The sequence below is a fragment of the Aotus nancymaae genome, unplaced genomic scaffold (genome assembly GCF_030222135.1).
Source record: "Aotus nancymaae isolate 86718 unplaced genomic scaffold, 86718_ANA_hifiasm-v0.15.2.pri h1tg000053l, whole genome shotgun sequence".
Classification (NCBI taxonomy): domain Eukaryota; kingdom Metazoa; phylum Chordata; class Mammalia; order Primates; family Aotidae; genus Aotus; species Aotus nancymaae.
The window spans coordinates 2,761,141-2,779,149 of record NW_026988467.1 but is presented as its reverse complement, the minus strand read 5'-3'; positions in this window follow the sequence as shown (position 1 = coordinate 2,779,149).

Genomic DNA, 18,009 nt, shown 5'->3' with positions numbered 1-18,009 from the left:
GTTTGTTTTTGAGATGGAGTCTCACTCTTGTCGTCCAGGCTGGAGTGCAATGGCATGATCTCAGCTCACTGCAACCTTGGCCTCCTGGGTTCAAGCAATTCTCCTGCCTCAGCCTCCCAAGTATCTGGGATTACAGACGCTGGTCACCGAGCCTGGTTAATTTTTGTATTTTCAGTATAGATGGGGTTTCATCATGTTCGCCAGACTGGTCTCAAACTCCTGACCTCAGGTGATCCACCTGCCTCGGCCTCCCAAAGTGCTGGGATTACAGGCGTGACCCGCCATGCTTGGCCTATTTTTTAAATTTAAACTTTATTTGTCTGATATTATAGTCACTCCTGCTTTCTCTTGGTTGCTATTTGCATGAAACATGTTTTTTCATCCTTTTACTTTCTACCTATTTGTATCTTTGGATATAAAAGCAAGTCTTTTGTAAACAGTATATAGTTCAATCATGTATGTTAATCCATTTTACTCTTCTCTCTTCTTTTTGTTGGAGAGTTTATTCATTTACACTTGCAGTAACTACTGATGAGAAGATATTTATTTTGTTATTAGTTTCCTGTATGACTCACGGCTGTTTTGTGCCCTTTTCTGTATCACTATCTTCTTTTGTGCTTAGTTGATTTTTTGTAGGAAAGTATTTAAATTTCGTTTTCACTTCCTTTTGTGTATACTCTATAGCTGTTTTTTTTCTGTGTATACTGTAAAGATTGCCTTTTACATACTAACGTTATATAGTCTGATTTGAACTTTTATTTGTTTAACTTCAGTAACATATAAAAACTCTGCCATTACAGATCTATCTCCATCCTTTTACATCTATAAGCATTGTATACCTAAACATTCAAGCTAATCATTAAATTAAATGCCTTAGTCTTTTAACTTATGTAGAAGACAAAACAGAGTTACAAACTAAAGTTAGAATAAACTAGCTTTTAGACTAACAATTTAAAAAATATATTAGTCTCTTAAGTTACCTACAAAACAGAACGTAGAGTTACAAAACATTGTTACAGTCATACTATCTCTTACAATTGCCTATGTATTTACCCTCACTGAAATAGTTATTTCTTCACATGGCTTTGAGTTACTGTTTAGTGCCTTTTCCTCTCACCTTGCATGACTGCCTTGAGCATCTTCAGATCCAGAACTTCTTTCTGGTTTCTTTTTTAGGTTTCCTATCTCTATTGATATTTCCTCTCATACATCATTTGTTTTTACTTTCTCCACATCTTTTAATTCTTTGAGCATGTTTAAGACAGATCTTAAAGATGGTCTGTGGATTTGCACTCAGGTCTTTTTCAGGGGAAGTTTCTGTTGATGTTTTTTTTCCTTTGAGGGGACCATACTTTCCTGTTTCTTGATATAACTTGTGATTTTTTTTGGGTTGAAAACTGGACATTTTTACCTAGTAATGTGGCAACTCTGGAAATCAGATTCTTTCCCTTCCCCATAGTTTGCCCTTTTGTTGTTGTTATTATTATTATTTTTAATTGCTGGTGGCTGTCTGTGTGTCAAGGATTAGCTGAGGTGTAAACTTAGGGTCCTCTCAGATCTTTTCAGAGACTTCACCTTTTCCTGGGCACATATGATCACTTTATCCTTGTATATGCAGTTGTTTTTAAATAACTTAATCTGTAATATCAGTCTCCCAAAAGGGGAAAAAGAGAAAACTGAGGCAGGAAAAAAAGAGTGCCAGTCCTTTAAATCCCTTAGAGGTCACATCAGCAATGACCACTGTCTCTTTGCGTTCGTGATCAGAAGCAGAAATCAGCAGTCAGAGCACAGATTCCTGACGTTTTTAGAGTCCTTTTTGCCCACTCTGTTTTCCACTAGCTGTGTCCAAGCTGTTCCAGGAACACATGCATACCGGCAACCACTGGGCTGGTGATAAAAAGTGAGTGGCTGCTACTGTGCTAAGAGCTGAAATGGACTGAAATTAACTGTAACATACCCTGCAAGCCTTCCCCTGAAAATCGCAAGCCTTCAATAGGTGCTGGAGTTCCAGAATAGTTACTGATTTTGTCAGTGCAGTTGTTGTCTGGGTGGGGAGAGAGATTCCTGGTGCTTCCTACTTTGTCATAGTCCCGGAATCTTTTTGCTATTGTTTTTGTTGCAAAATCCTAAAGGTAATGAGCAGAGGCTGAGATAAATCAGTTATAAAACAATTTATTTTTTTTGTTTTTAATTGATGCATAATAGTTGTACATATTTCTGGGGTAGAGATTGATATTTTGATACATGTGTATAATGTAAAATGATCAAATCAGGGTAACTAGCACATCTGACACCTCAAATACTTATTATTTCTTTGTGTTGGGATGATTTAAAGTCCTCTCTTGTAGCTATTTGAAAATATATAAGAAATCAGTGCTAACTATAGTCACCTTACAGTGCTATAGAAAGCTGGAACTTATTTCTCCCATCTAGCTGTAATTTTGCATCTATTAACCAACCTCTTTCTATCCTCCTCTTTCTCCCACCTTTCCCAGCCCCTAGTAACCACAATTATACTCCCTACTTCTTTGAACTTTATTTCCCACATGTGAGTGAGAATATGCGGTTTTCATCTTCCTGTGCCTGACTTATTTCACTTAACATAATATCCTCCAGGTTCATACATGTTGCTGAGAACAGCAGGGTTTCATTCTTTGTTATGGCTTAATAGTAATCCATTGTGTATATATACACCACATTTTCTTTATCCATTCATTTGTTGATGGATACTTATGTTGATATCGTATCTTGGCTATTGTAAGTAGCGCTGCAATAAACATGGGGTGCAGATATGTCATTGATACACTCATTTCCTTCCTTTTGGAGAAATGCTTAGTAGTGGTATTGTTGGATCATGCAGTAATTCTATTTTTAGTTTTTTGAGAGACCTCCATACTGTTTCCCATAATGGCTGTACTAATTTTCATTTCTACCAACAGTGTATAAGAGTTCCTTTTTCTCCACATTCTTGCCAACACTGGTTAGTTTTTGTCTTTTCTGTAGTATCCATTCTAACTAGGGTTAGATAATCTTTTATGGTGGTTTTGATTTGCATGTCCCTGATGATTAGAGATGTTGACCGTTTAAAAAATATTCTGTTGGTCATTTGTATGTCTTCTGAGAAATGTCTATTTGGGTCTTTTGCCCATTTTAAAATCCAATTATTTGCTGTTTTTGCTGTTGAGTCATTTGAGTTTCTTGCATCTTTTGGATATCAATCCCTTGTTGGATGAGAAGTTTGCAAACATTTCCTCCCATTCTGTAGGTAGCCACTCCCCCACTCCCCTCTGTTGGTTGTTTCCTCTGCTGTGCAGAAGCTTTTTAGTTTGATATAATCCTGTTTGTCTTTTTTTGCTCCTGTTGCCTGTGCTTTTGAAGTCTTACCTGTTAAATCTTTGAATCAAATGTGTTTTTCATGTTTTCTTTTATTAATTTTATACTTTTGGCTCTTATATTTAAGTCTTTATTCCATTTTGAGTCAATTTTTGTATGTGATGAGAGATAGGGTCTAGTTTTATTCTTCTACATATGGATATATGGTTTCACCAGAGCCATTTATTGAAGAGAATGTCTTTTCTCCAATGTGTGTTCTTGGTGACTTTGTTGAAAATCAGTTGAGTATGAATATGTGGATTTGTTTCTGGGTTCTCTATTCTGTTAAGTTGGACTATGTCTCTGTTTTTATACCAGGACCATGCTGTTTCAGTTACTATAGCATTGTAGTGTATTTTGAAGTCAGGTAGTGTGATGTCTCCAGCTTTGTTCTTTTTGTTCAGAATTTTTCTTTGGCTATTTGGGGTCTCTGGTGGTTGCATATGAATTTTAGAATTGTTTTTCTATTCTTGTGAAGAGTGTCATTGGTATTTCAATAGGAATTATATTGAGTCTGTAGATCACTTTGAGTATGGTCATTTTAACAATACTAATTGTTTCAATCCATGAACACAAGATGTCTTTCCATTTTTGGGTATTCTTTTTCATCAGCGTTTTGTACTTTTCATTGTAGAAACTCACTTCACCTGTAAAGATGCACACAGATTGAAAGTGAAGGGATGAAGAAAAGATATTCCATGAAAATGGAAACCCAAAGCAAGCAGGAATAGCCATATTTGCATCAGATAAAATACACTGTAAGTCTAAAAACACAGAAAGAGACAAAGAAGGTCGTTACATTAAGATAAAGTGATCAATTCAGCAAGAGAATATAACAATTGTAACTACATATGCACACAACACTGGAGCAACCAGACATATAAAGCAAATATTATTAGAGCTAAAGAAAGAAATAGACCCAAATACAACAATTTTAGGGGAGTTTACCCCACTCTCAGCATTGGGCAGATATCTAAACAGAAAATCAAAAGGAAACATCAGGCTTAAAATTCACTATAGATCAAACAGACCTAACAGACATTTATAGAACATTTAATTCATCAGCTGCAGAATACACATTTTTTTTCTCATCAGTACATGGAACATTGTCCAGGATAGACCATATATTACACCACAACACAATTCTTAGCAAATTCTAAAAAAAGAAAAATCATATCAAATATCTTTTCAGATGATAAATAAAACTAGAAATCACTAACAAGAAGAACTTTGGAAACCATATAAATACATAGAAATTAAACAACATGCTCCTGATTGACCACTGGGTCTATGAAAAAATTAAGAATAAAGTAAAAAAATTTCGTGAAACAAGTGAAAATAGAAATACAACATACCAAAACCTATGGAATGTAGTGAAAGCAGTACTGAGAAGAAGGTTCATAGCAATAAGTGCCTACATCAAAAACGTAGAAAATCTTCAAATTAACAACACAGTGATGCACCTTAAAAACTAGAAAAGCTGTAATCCCAGCACTCTGGGAGGCCGAGGTGGGTGGATCACGAGGTCAAGAGATCGAGACCATCCTGGTCAACATGGCGAAACCCTGTCTCTACTAAAAATACAAAAATTAGCTGGGCATAGTGGCACATGCCTGTAGTCCCAGCTACTCAGGAGGCTGAGGCAGGAGAATTGCTTGAACCCAGGAGGCGGAGGTTGCGGTGAGCCAAGATCATGCCATTGCACTCCAGCCTGGGTAACAAGAGCGAAATTCTGTCTCAAAAAACAAACAAAAACAAAAACAAAAACAAAAAAACAAAAAAACCCTAGAAAACCAAGAATAAACCAAACCCCAAATTAGTAGAGGAAGAAAAATCATAAAAATCATAGCCAAGCTAAACAAATTGAGACTAAAAAGCAATGTAAAAGATCAACGAAATGAAAAGTTGGCTCTTTGAAAAGATAAAATCAATAAAACTTTAGCTAGACTAAGAAAAAAAGAGAGAGGATCCAAATAAATAAAATCAGAAACAAAATGGAGACATTAAAATTGATATCACAGAAGTACAAGAGATCATAGAAAGTATAACGAACAGCTATAGGCCAACAAATTGGAAAACATAAAGGAACTGGATCCACTCCTGGACACGTATAACCTGCCAAGATTGAGCTAGGGATAAACAGAAAATCTGAACAGACCAATATCAAATAATGAGATGGAGTCATTAACAAGAAGTCTCCTAACAGAGATAATCCCTGGACCAGATGACTTCCCTGCTGAATTCTGCCAAACTTTTAAAGAGCTAAAACCAAATTTTCTCATACTATTCCAAAAAATTTGAAGAGGAAGGAATTCTTCCTCATTCTACAAGGCCAGCATGACCCTGCCACCGAAACCAGACAAGGTCACAGTGAAAAGAGAAAATCACCAGCCAATCTTTGTGATGAACATAGAAGCAAAAATGCTCAACAGAATACTAGCAAACTGAATCCAGTAGTACATTAAAAAGTCCACTTACCGTGAAAAAGTGGGATTCATCCCAGGGATGAATCAACACATGCATATCAAGAAAACAATTTAAGATGACCTCTTTGAGCAAGAGTCTATGAGCTGAGCCTGCTTGTTTTGCTAAAGAATAGTGAGGTGTCTGCTCCAGTGTTTATTCTGGTGAGCCCTGAACCAAATCCCCTGTGGGCCCTTGGACTATCTGACATACACACCATGTGACAGTTTTTCCTTTTGTTGAGTTCTGGGTGGAACTGATAGGCTCTGAGATGCATTACAGCAAGGTCTTTGAGCCTTCTCTCGAGAATGAGCTCCTGTAGGGAGACGAAGGCCAACACTCCCCCAAATTCTGCTTTTTCCCTTTTGATTAGGACCCTTGATTTAAAAAATATATATATTTTTTGTCTTAAACTTTTAAAACAACAACAATTAAAAATCAAACTTTATTTGATTTTTAATTGACACACAATAATTATACATATTAATGGGATAGGGTATGATGCTTTGATACATGTATATATTATGCAATGATCAAATTAGAGTAATTAGCATATTTATCACTTCAAACATTTATCATTTCTTAGTGGTAATGAGGTGGGAGGCAGAACTTGAATCCAGAGGTGAGGCTTAGGTACTGGACCAAATTGAGGACTAGCCCAAACAGGGATAGGGTGGAAGCACCTTTTCATGCCCATCAGTGTGCCATGTCAGTTTACCATTGCCAGGGCAACCCCTAGAAGTATACCACCCCTTTCCATGGCAATGACCTGATGAACCAAAAGTTACTATCCCTTCCCTAGAAATTTCTGCATAAACCTTCCTTTACTCTACATGCAATTAAAAGTAGGGCCAGGTGTGGTGGCTCATGCCTGTAATCCCAGCACTTGGGAGGCTGAGGCAGGCAGATCACTTGAGTCCAAGAATTTGAGACCTGCCTGGGAAACATGGTGAAACCCCTTCTCTATAAAAAATACAAAAAATAAGCTGAGCATGGTGGTATGCACCTGTAGTCCTGGCTACCCCTTCTCTATAAAAAATACAAAAAATGAGCTGAGCATGGTGGTATGCACCTGTAGTCCTGGCTACTTAGGCGGCTGAGATTGGAGGGTCACTTGAGCCTGGGAGGTCAAGGCTGCAGTGAGCTGTGATCATGCCAATATACTCCAGCCTGGCTGACAGAGGGGGACACTGTCTCAAAAAATAAAAATAAAACAAAATAAAAGTGGGTATAAATATGACTGCAAAACTGCCCTGAGCTGCCACTTTTAGCACACTGCCTATGGAGCAGCCCTGCTTTGCTGGAGTGGTCAGAGCTGTAACACCGTAACACCTCTTCAATAAAGTTGCTTTCTTTTACCACTGGCTTGCCTTCCCTAGGCAAAGCCAAGAACCCTCATGGGCTAAGCCCTACTTTGGGGCTTGCCTGCCCTGAATTAGTAAGAACATTCAAAATCTTCTTTTGTATCTATTTTAAAATATATAATATATTTTTGTTAGCTATTGTTATCTTACTGTGCAATGGAACACTGTAATTTATTTCTCCTATTTCAGTGTAACTTTGTACCTTGTGATCCCTCCCTCCTACTCTTCCCAGCCTCTGCTAATGCTTATTCTACTCTCTATGAAATCAACTTTTTCAGATTGTACCTGTGAGTGAGGTCACGTGGTGTTTGTCTTTCTGTGCCTGGCTTATTTCACTTAACATGATGTCTTCCAGGTTCATCCATGTTGCCAAAGTGACAGAATTTTGTTCTTTTTGTGGGTAAATTTTATTCCATTTGTGTAAATATACCACATTTTCTTTATCCATTCATTCATTGGCTAAAACTTAGGTTGATTCTATATCTTGGCTATTGTAAATAGTACTGCAACAAACATGGGAGTGGAGATAACTCTTTGACACACTGATATTATTTTATTTGGATGTATAACCAGCAGTGAGATTGCTGGACCATAACGACTCCTGCTGGATGTGGTTCTGTTTCCATTCCAAGACAGAGGCCACATTGCCCCTTGGTATCAGAGTGAGTGACAGCAGGTTGTCAGGCACAGAGGACCACCTTCCTGGAAGCAGGGTCCCACCATGCCTGTGGGGGTGGAGTTTTGCATGGCAGGAAATCCTCTCTCCAGTTGGTTTGCCTCAGGGAGCAGCTCCAGGATTGCTTAGATGTCAAGACTCCCTTTGGAGAAGCCTGGAGGCAGGGTAGGGAATATCCAGGTGCTACCCAGTGTCATCTTGGGAGTCAATAAGGTCGCAGCACAGGTGCAATGCCTGGTAGCTCCCTCTGCCTAGAACACCCTTCCCCTGGCCGGGTGCAGTGGCTCACGCCTGTAATCCCAGCACTTTGGGAGGCTGAGGAGGGTGGATCACTTGAGGTCAGGGGTCGGAGTCAGCCTGACCAGCATGGTGAAAGCTTTTCTCTACTAAATACAAAACATTAGCTGGGTGTGGTGGTGCATGCCTGTAATCCCAGCTGCTCGGGTGGCTGAGGCAGGAGAATTGCTGGAACCTGGGAGGTGGAGGTTGCAATGAGCCGAGATTGCTTCAATTGCACGCCTGGGCAACAAGATCGAAACTCCATCACAAACAAACAAACAGACAGACAAACACAAACAAACAAACACACTCTTCCTCAGCTCTTTGCAAAAGCCCCTCTTCCCAGAGCCTTGTATCAGCCTCTTATAGAAAGGGGCCCCTCCAACCAGCTCCTTTCTCTAACTCAACCTTGTCTCTTCCCAATGAGGACCTTTTCCTGAAACGGCTGATGGCAATGGTTTGTTTATGTATTAATTTTCTGTTTCTCTTTTGAGGGGAGGGAGCTTGTCTTGGTGTCTTGGGCTGTATCTTCAAGCCTGCAAAAGTGCCTGGTGCATAGTGGTCATTCAATAACCACTTGTTGAATGAAGGGATTTTGCTGTGTGATTAAAACAAATAAACCAAAGAAAGTCCTAGGTCAAAGAGTGGAGTCATCCCTAATTTTGACAAGTTCAAAAGCAAAGAGAAATTCTTCCTGAATTTATTTCCTAAAGAAAGAATGTGGATTAGCTATGATCCAAGAACAAAGATCCTGAGAGATTTTTTGGCAATTTCTGCAGCAGGTGGATGCAGGAATGCTGGTGCGGATTCTGCCAGACCAGATGCCTGGGGACCCTCTCAAGAACTCTGCCAGCACCCCCCTGCAGGCTGTGTCCCTATTTCAGGGTCAGCCCCAAACCCAACAATCCTGGGTCCCCTCCCCTATCAAATCTCACCTTTCCTTGGCTCATTTCCTCAGCTAGTTACTGTCACAAACCTTTCTGTTTTCGTCAGCTTAGGCTGCCAGAACAAAATACCACACCGTGGGCTGCTTAAACAACAGACACTTCCTTCTCACAGTTTTGAGGCAAGTCCAAGATTAAACTGCCAGCGGATTTGATTCCTGGTGAGGGCTCCCTTCCTGGATTTCGGGTGGCCGCCTTTTCTACTGTGTTCTCATGCGGTGGAGAGCAAGCTCTGGACTTTTTATCTTTTTATAAGAGCACCAGTCCCGCCTTGGGGGCTCCACCCTCACGACACCATCTAATTACCTAATTAACTATTTACCTCCCAAAGACTCCACCTCCTAATACTATTACATTGAGGAGGTGCGGCTTCAACATGTGAATTTTGGGGAGATACAAATATTCAGTCTATAACACTGATGCTAAACATTTGACAAATATTAACTCACAACAACCTTGAGGCTGGTGCTACCATCACATCCCCATTCTTCAGGTTAAGAAACCGAGGCATGGATGCTAAGGTCCTGGTCCAAAGTCAGACACATGTGAAATGGCACTGAGCTGGGAATGACTCAGGGTGTCTGTACTCCTGACCACAAGGACAAACCATCCTTTATGGTCAGCAAGATGCTCTACCCCCATGTGTCCTTCTCTAGAGATGGGAGTTTACAGAGAACTTGGTGGCACCATGGATCCCATCCTTTAAACATTATGAATCATCCGGGGAGGGAGAAACGTCTAGAAGTTGTCCTGAACTATGCCAAACATCCAGTGTGTCCAGCTGCTGCCATCATTCTCAGAGACAGAGTTTTCTTTTCTCAAAATCCCATGAGCTTTGGAACCAGATAGCAAAGAGACTTGCAGAATGTTTGTCTCTGAATGGGATTATTAACAAGACTGGTTGGTCTATCTTTCAGTAGATTCCATTTTTCAGCGTTGGCACAGGCTTCTGTTCCCTGGAATATCCTGCAGTTCACAAAGAGGTCTGCTTCCCAGCGGAACTCACTGAGGGCATCCCAGGGACACATCCATCCAGCTGATGTTTCTGCTGTGCCTGCTCCATGCAGGACATTCAGCTTGTCTTATGAGGGTGGCAGGGGAAGCTTAACATCTCGCTGGGCAGCTGAGGCAAGCAAGCATGGGCCACAGTGGAATAACACAAGAAAGCATTGTTGAACAAGAGGAGACAAAGCTCCTGCACGAGGCCGCCTCTTTCCTGGATTTACACCACCCTCCAAAAGAGCAAAGAAGAGCCCAGTCTTCTGAACAAAACTCTGCTTCTCCCTCCCTCTGAACACTCACTATCTCTCCACCATCAGCTTCCCTGAAACCAAGAGACTGATCTCACTCTGCTCCTTATCCCTGCTCACGCTCATGGCTACAGGAGGGTCAGGAATCTCCTGTCTGCTCCTTCTCTGATGCCTTCTCTCACCTTTCCCCGGTGCCTGATATCCTTCCATTGAGGCCCCCAGAACCCAAGGTCGATTGTTGCAAAGTTCCTTGTGTGCTCGTCACTTCTCGTAATGCTCTCTTATTTCTATATACTAACCAAAACCTGGCCCTAGCCTTCCCCCGTCTCTCCCACAAATGAGGATCCTTTCCTCTGCCACAGGACACAGGCCTAGAGACAGGCATTCTCTTCTCCTGACCATCCTTCTCCCTCCTCACCTAGGCTTTCAGCTTTGACCCTCATCTGGCCCTCCTGGTCCTTGTTGCAGAGATCTACCAACCCCAAGTTCACTCCATGTATCCTTTAAGGAAGTGCTGTCTGCTGTCATCAACACCACTGCTTTCCTTCACTTTTATTGTATTCAATATCCATGTAGATACTCCTTTCAACACCCCAGCCTCTCAGTTCCTTGGGCTCCCCTCATCTAATGACCTTTCCTCCATCCTATCTGAGGCAGGATCTCCACAGATGCCATCATCCATTGCTTCTCTCCCTGGACGAGCATGCTCTCCTTCACGTCAGGAGGTGAGGTTAAATTCCCCTCTCCTTGAATCCCAGTCCCAGTGATTTGCTTGATGAACAGGAGGCTCCTTCTCAGGATAGAAAGCAGGATGCTCCTTCTCAGAAGACAGCCTCCATCATTCTGGGAGAAGCTCAAGCCACATGGAGAGACCCAGTGAGGACCCTTCTGTTGCATCTGCAGCTGAGCTCCCAGCCAGCAGCATCCATAGCTGCCATGTGGGGCATCCAACACAGTTGAGCCTTCAGATGAAACCAATCCCAGTTGCTCTCTGATCACTAGCATATGAAAAATCCTAAGCAAGACTCACCCAGTTGAGCCCAGTCAATCCACAGAAATGTGAAAGGTAATAATAAGTAGTTTTAAGCCACTAAAGTTTTGCTTGGTTTGCCATTCAGCAATAGAGAATCAGAACAGAAGTTGGCAGCTGGAAGTGGAGTGCTGCTGCAACAAAACCCTAAAACACGTGGAACTGGGTTTGGGACTCTTCTGCTCATGATCACGCTATACTTTAGTCCGGTCTCTTTAGTACCCTTCTAGACTCATCCCATTGCCTCCACAAACCTCTAATACCTCCATCAGGTAGAAGCTGGAGAGGGCCCAAGGAACTGTGAGGCAAGGCTTGCAAAACAGTGAGGGAGTTGTTATCAGAGGCTGCAGGAGACCACTGCTATGTACTACTGAAAAGTTTGACAACATTGGCACCTAAAAAACAGAAAATATACCTGATGAACTGGTGGACTTGGCTGTAAAATAAAACAAAATTTCAGGAACCCTAAATTTATTATGCCAAGGGGAAGGTAAGCTCTGGATATGGAGTCAGTAGCATATTTGCAATTTTGTTTCTTAGATTATAACTTAATTTTCTTCCTCATTGTTCCTGGTTTGTAAATGAGGAGGAGAGACTGGAGACCACACCTCCCTCCAACTCCCATTCCAATCACTGGTCTTTGTTATAGAATAACAGCCTCTTTATTGTCCTGTACCTAACTCAGACCAGATGGTGAGAAAGATCCCATGACTGTTACGTCAGTGTGGAGTGATAAATACAGCCTTCCTGAAAGAAAAGGACCACCTTGGCAAGTGAGATCATTGCAACTATGTATTAAGCCTTATTTAGAAAGATGTTGAAATTCTGTTAAACTTCCGTAAACTTTGTTTATATAAATGATCCCAAATGTCTACACTTCAGAACGCTGATTGTCATTCTTTAGAATCTGTGTTTCCTGCGTGGGGCATTGTCAAACTTGGTTTTTGAATAAACTCTCTTTAAACTAGATTCTGGCCTTTTGATTATTCTAGGCTGGCATAGCTTAGAAGATTCCACATAGAATGTTGAAAGTGAACACTGGTTTATTTTTGCCACATCTAGTAAGGAATCAGTATAGAGATGAACGTTCTTTCTAGCTGGCAAGACTCTCAACGGAAGATTCTCAAAATAAGAAACAGCTTCAAGGTAAGGAAAAAGTGTGGCCCTTTGTCAAAACCTCAGAAATATTTACAGGCACGCCGCACAGACCTTCTCGGGTAGCCTCTAAGAATAGTAAGGACGTTGCTATACAGCACCTTGACTCTCAGCTCAAGGAAGGGAGAGTCAGAGGGAGACCCTGTGGTCTGCAGAGACGGCCGCCACTCATTCCTTCCATCCTACACTCTTTGCAGGAAAACGTGCAGCCTAATCCCACTCCCTTCAATCTGGGGTGGGCTCAGTGACTTTCTTGGCCAAGAGAAAATGGTGGAAGTGGTGTTCTGAGACCTTCACAGCTAGGCCATAAGAAGCCAGGAAACTTCTGCTTGAGTCTTCTGGAATGCTCTGTCCTTAGAAACTTGCTGCTATTTCCTGAGAAGCCCAGGCCTCATGGAGAGGCCAAGTGTAGGCACATCAGTAGTGGCTCCAGCTGAGCCCCTAACTGCCAGCCACTGTCACCTGCCAGCCATAGGAGTGAGCTTCTTGGAGGCCAACATGTTATATGCTGCAATCTCCCAAGAGACCCCAGGTGAGAACAGCCTCATTGAGCCAGTCAACTCACAGAATTGTGAAACACAGTAATGGCTTGTCGTTTTAAAGCCATTAAGCTTTGGAGTGGCTTGTTATGCAGCAATAGATAAATAGAACATTACCTCAAACAGTTACTCCCACTTCGAAGCCCTGGACCTTATCTTACCAATAATTGCAATGTCTCCCTATAATATAGGATTTAAGCATTCTCACATGCCAGCTACAAACTCCTGTCTATCCAGCTGACCCCTCTCATGTCTGGACTTTAACCATCTTCAGCCTCACCGGGACCTGGTGAAGCTTCTGCCCCGTGATCCAATCACCTCCCACTAGGCCCCACCTCCGACACTGGAGATTATAATTCGATGTGAGATTTGGTGAGGATGCAGATCCAAACCGTATCAACCACACTTGACATTCTTCATACCTGTTCTCTCATGCCTTTTCCGTCACAACAAATGCCACCTTTCTCCTTAGGCTGGCACCTGGGAGCCACCCTGCCCCTCCTTCTCGGGTACTCCGTGGCTGTCATTCAGTACACGTGATCAGCACTGCCTCCAAAAGATGGTGCTGCCTCTTTGTCTATATCACCCTACCTCTCACAAGGATTCTGCCGCGGCTCCTCCCTGACTTCCCAGCAGTGGTGTGTTCTGTGCAGTGCTCAGAGCAACCTTCTAATTTATCAATCAGATCATGTCATTCCTCAGCTCAGAGACCTCCAGTGGTGTCCCATCTCCCTGGGAGCCTGGCAGGCCTGCCACGACGCACTCTGTCTCCTCTTCCCTCCTCTCCTGCTCTCTCCCGTGCCCTCGGCTCCAGCCTCACCTGCTTCCTGACAGCCCCGTGGATGTGCAGGTGTGTTCTTACCTGGCTCCATGCGGACCTGGAGTCCACAGTCCAGTCCTCAGTGCCGGAGACAGCTGGAGAGCCACGGGTGGGATGGGGTCCTGTCAAGCCCAGCTCTAAGGGGCTTAAGGGGGGTGTGGGATGGGGTGTGGTCTGCGGGCCATTCATCCCTCGGGCCTTCTGCTGCTGATGTGGTACCCGCCGGCTGCTGAGAGCTCTAGGACAGGAGGGAGCCTTGATGGATGGCGCTGAGGAGCGGCCGCCCTAAGCTCCCCTCCTGTGAATTAGTGCTGGGTCGCACTGGTGCAGCACGGCCGGCTGATGGATGGGACAGCCTGGCACAGCCTGGAATGCAGAGAGCCACTCATCTTCATAGAGGAATTAAAAGGGATTCTGCTTAAGAAATAAATCTTGGACACAGCTCTTGGTGGCTTACCTTCTTAGAGTTTCTCCTTGAACTCCTGGGAGAAACCCCTGCCCCCACCTGCCTGTCTGGCTTTCAGAGGGTCCAGCCTGGAAGGGGCCAAGTGTCCGTCTGTCCAGCACAGCCTCTCATTTTATAGGCGGTAAAACTGAGGCTCAGAGAAGGAGCATGATGAGGGCCTCAGTGTAATCATCAGCCATGTCAAGGCTAGAGCCCCGGTCTCCTGACCCGCACCGGACGGCTGCTCCTATGGTTTCTCTTGGGGTCACTGGCACAACTCCTTACCCATGAGCGGTCCTCTATCAGTGACCCATCACTGTGCCGAGGGCTCCCTTCAGGAATCCCATGGGTTAGAACCTAGAGGCAGAGGAGTCTTCCTGTACTGCCGTCCTACCCCTGGGCTCTGAGTGGTGTTCTCAGGATGTAGGAAGACAGGAAGGAGCCACGGAGGGAATAAGGGTGCTGGAGAAGGGGGTCCCTGGGGTTCCAGGGTCCCTCTGTGGGAGCCAGGCCATGTCTGCCCTTTCTCACTGCTGTCACCTGGCACAGAGCCAGGCACAGGATGAGCCCGCCACCTGTTCATTGAATGAATATATGAAAGCATGTAGGGCTGCCTGGAGTATGTGTGTGACACGCTGCTGGAGGGTGAGGGCTTTAGGCTGGTGATGGCCATCCTTGAGGCTCCCGTCTATTGAATGCTTCCATAGGCCAGGCCCACTACAGAAGCTTTAAATGCCCAGTGGGTAAACTGAGGCATGGGACAGGAATTGACACCCACGTGGTACAAATGTGGCCAAAATCTCCCTTTGGGACCTCATAGGCCCCCTCCTTTCCCGCAGGCTGCCAGGGATCCCTGGAGTCTTTTGTCTTATCAGGACAGCAGGCTTAGCCCAGCCAGCATTGAGGCACCGGGCAGCATGGGGAGTGTGGAAGTTTCCTTCTCGGACTGGTTGAATGTGAGAGTGACTCAGGAGTTTAACTTTGTAGAGAGGCACAGAAGGCTTCCCGGGAAGATGTCTTACGGGGTTGTTAAGTTCAGAAGTCCCTGGAGGACAGACCTGCCCCCACCCTGGGCGCCCACTCAGGGACAGTCCCTGGTCCCCTCCGAGGACTGCTCTCTGCAGGGAGTGTTCTAAGGGAAAGCTAAAGGCTGGAGCCCCCTGTCCTTTGTACCCATGCCCCCTCTGCCAGGAAAGCACAGGCAGGGCCTGGAGCTCACACATCTCAGAGGAGCAGTGAGATTTTTCCAAGGGGGGTCCCCAATCTCTGTTGGGATGTCCCTGGTGGCTTGTGGCCCTCCTGCTAGCCTCTCTTTGCTTTAGGGTCCTTGCCCTGAACTCTCGCCCTTTGAGGCAGTGAAGGAGCCCCTGTGGTGAACTGCTGCAGACCTGCTGCCTTGGAGGCCCTGGAGGCAGAGGAGTGGGCCTGGGGTCCCCACTTCCTGTCTGTCCTTTCAGCCCCGAGGCTCTGAGGCCCCTCAAGAGGCAGCATCCACCACAGAGTTCCCAGGGGGAAAAGTGTAAATGCCGTCAGCCGCATCCCCACCATAAAAATCTCTTGGCTGAGTTTCTTGGAGGTGGGTGGATGGTGCCAGGTTGCGTGGAGAACAGCTTCCTCGCTGGTACTTAGATGCGGGAATCACTTCTGGTGCAGCCAGCGTGACGTACCCTGCAGGTGTGTCCAGAAAAAGGCACCTTGGCCAGGGCTTTGGTTCTGACAGCAGCTTGGTGTCTGCAGACAGGAGCTGGAGGGTCCCAGGCAGGGGCCGGCTCTCATTAGCAAGGATTTATGTCCCACTGTTTCCTACGGGGCAGTTTTCAGACAAGGGGATGCAGTGTTTACTATGCACAGACCATCTTAGGGAGAAGAAATTTCATCATTACCATTTCAATTAAAATTGCTCTTTGAAGCGTCAGGTCCCAAGGCACAGCTGTGGAATTCCAGAACACCCTAGGGCATGGATTGAAACTACGGGTCCTAATGCACACGGCTGACCCCGGGACACGGCATGCTGGCAGGTCTGTCTGTCTGTCCTGCAGCCTAGGACGAAGGAGGGGCAAGCTGGTTAGGAACGGGTTCCTAAATGGCCGCGTGATCAGGAAAGTAAGTCGGCATCAGCCTTGCGGCCCGACCGAGCCCCCTTCCACCTGCGGTTATGTTACAATGGTTTTTCTAATTTAAAGTACTCTATTTTCCTGACAGAGAGTTTGGAGAATTCAGAGAAATACAAAGGAACATAAAGATGCAATCAAAACTGGCCCTTGATCCCATCTCAAAGGATGGCTGCTGTTAAGATTTTCCTTTTTTATCTTTTGCATCTTTTTCTATATATATTAAATCTAAATAGTACAAAATTGGAATAATAGTGTATACTTATGATTGGATCTCAATTTTTATTTGAATCTAACACTATTGAAAAATTGTTTTTCCTGTATCTTAAAATGCTCTGAAAATAGGAGACTTTTGATGGCTAGAACATACTCTTTTTTCTGGGTCTGCCATGGAGTATATATAATTTCCATGATTGGGCCCCCATGGATTGTCCTGGGGGTCACGTGGGCAGTGACAAGCCGTTTCTCATTTATCCAGTGTGCGTTTATGGGGCATCTATGAATGCCCCTGGGAGCAAGGACTCTGCGGTCTCATGAGCTCAGCCCCATCTAGTGTCCCCTCCCTCCAGGCGCCCCCCCAAATCTCTGGAGTTGGTCTTCAGGTCACACAGCATCCACAGGAAGCTCCCAGGTGCTTGCCCTGCCCTGTCCTGTTGGGGTGCAGAGAGCAGGCTCTCGAGGGAGAAGGCATAATGGATTCCACAGGCCCAGAGGCTTCTAGGGTTCCGGGGAGATAGGTGTTGGGGGAGGGGGGACAGCACAGTCTGGCTCTGGAGTCAGGCACTCCTGGGGTCAGCTCCGAGCTGCCCTTCACCACCATTCTGTGCCCCTGGACAACCCTCTGACCTTGGTCTTGTCATCTGTGGGGTGGTGGCTGCAAGGATCCCATGACTTGGCATCCAGCCGGACACCGCGGAGCTGTGGCCTTGAGGCTGAACATGGATAAGGCTTTCGGTTTCCTCTGGGCTTCTCAGTCTCTGGCACTGGGCGCATTGGGGTGGCGGGTGATCTTTCTCTGGCTGACACAGGCTTGGCTGCTGTGTTGAGATTGTCCTGAAAGGCGTGGGTCTGCTCCCTCACTCAGCCCACCAGTTTCCCAGGGGTTCCTCTTCCTCTGAGACCCCAGAGAGAACAAGTCGAGGGCAGGCAGTGACATGGAAATGCCTAGGAACACTCCTGGTGACATATCGGAGAGCACAACGCCACAGTGGCCTGATAACCGTGATTCATTTTTCTTCTGTAATGAGAGGTCTGGAGGTCGCTGGTGGCTGGAATCTGTTCTGGTGCTCAGTTGCTGCAGCCCTAGGATCTGTCTAGCCTCCACTCAGCCTTTCTTAAAGTGATATTTCCTTAATTTTATTTTTCTCCTCAGGTTGTTGCCTTGTGATCCCAAGATAGCTGCCACAGCTCCAGGCAATGCATTTGTGTCCGTGGCAGAGACACACTGAATATTCCATTTTTATCGGAAGCTGATTATCTTGACAGTACCAAGCCACGCTTCCTTCATCTTTTTGAGTTCTGCCTCTCACTCTAGACTGAGAACTCTGAGAAACAGGCACTG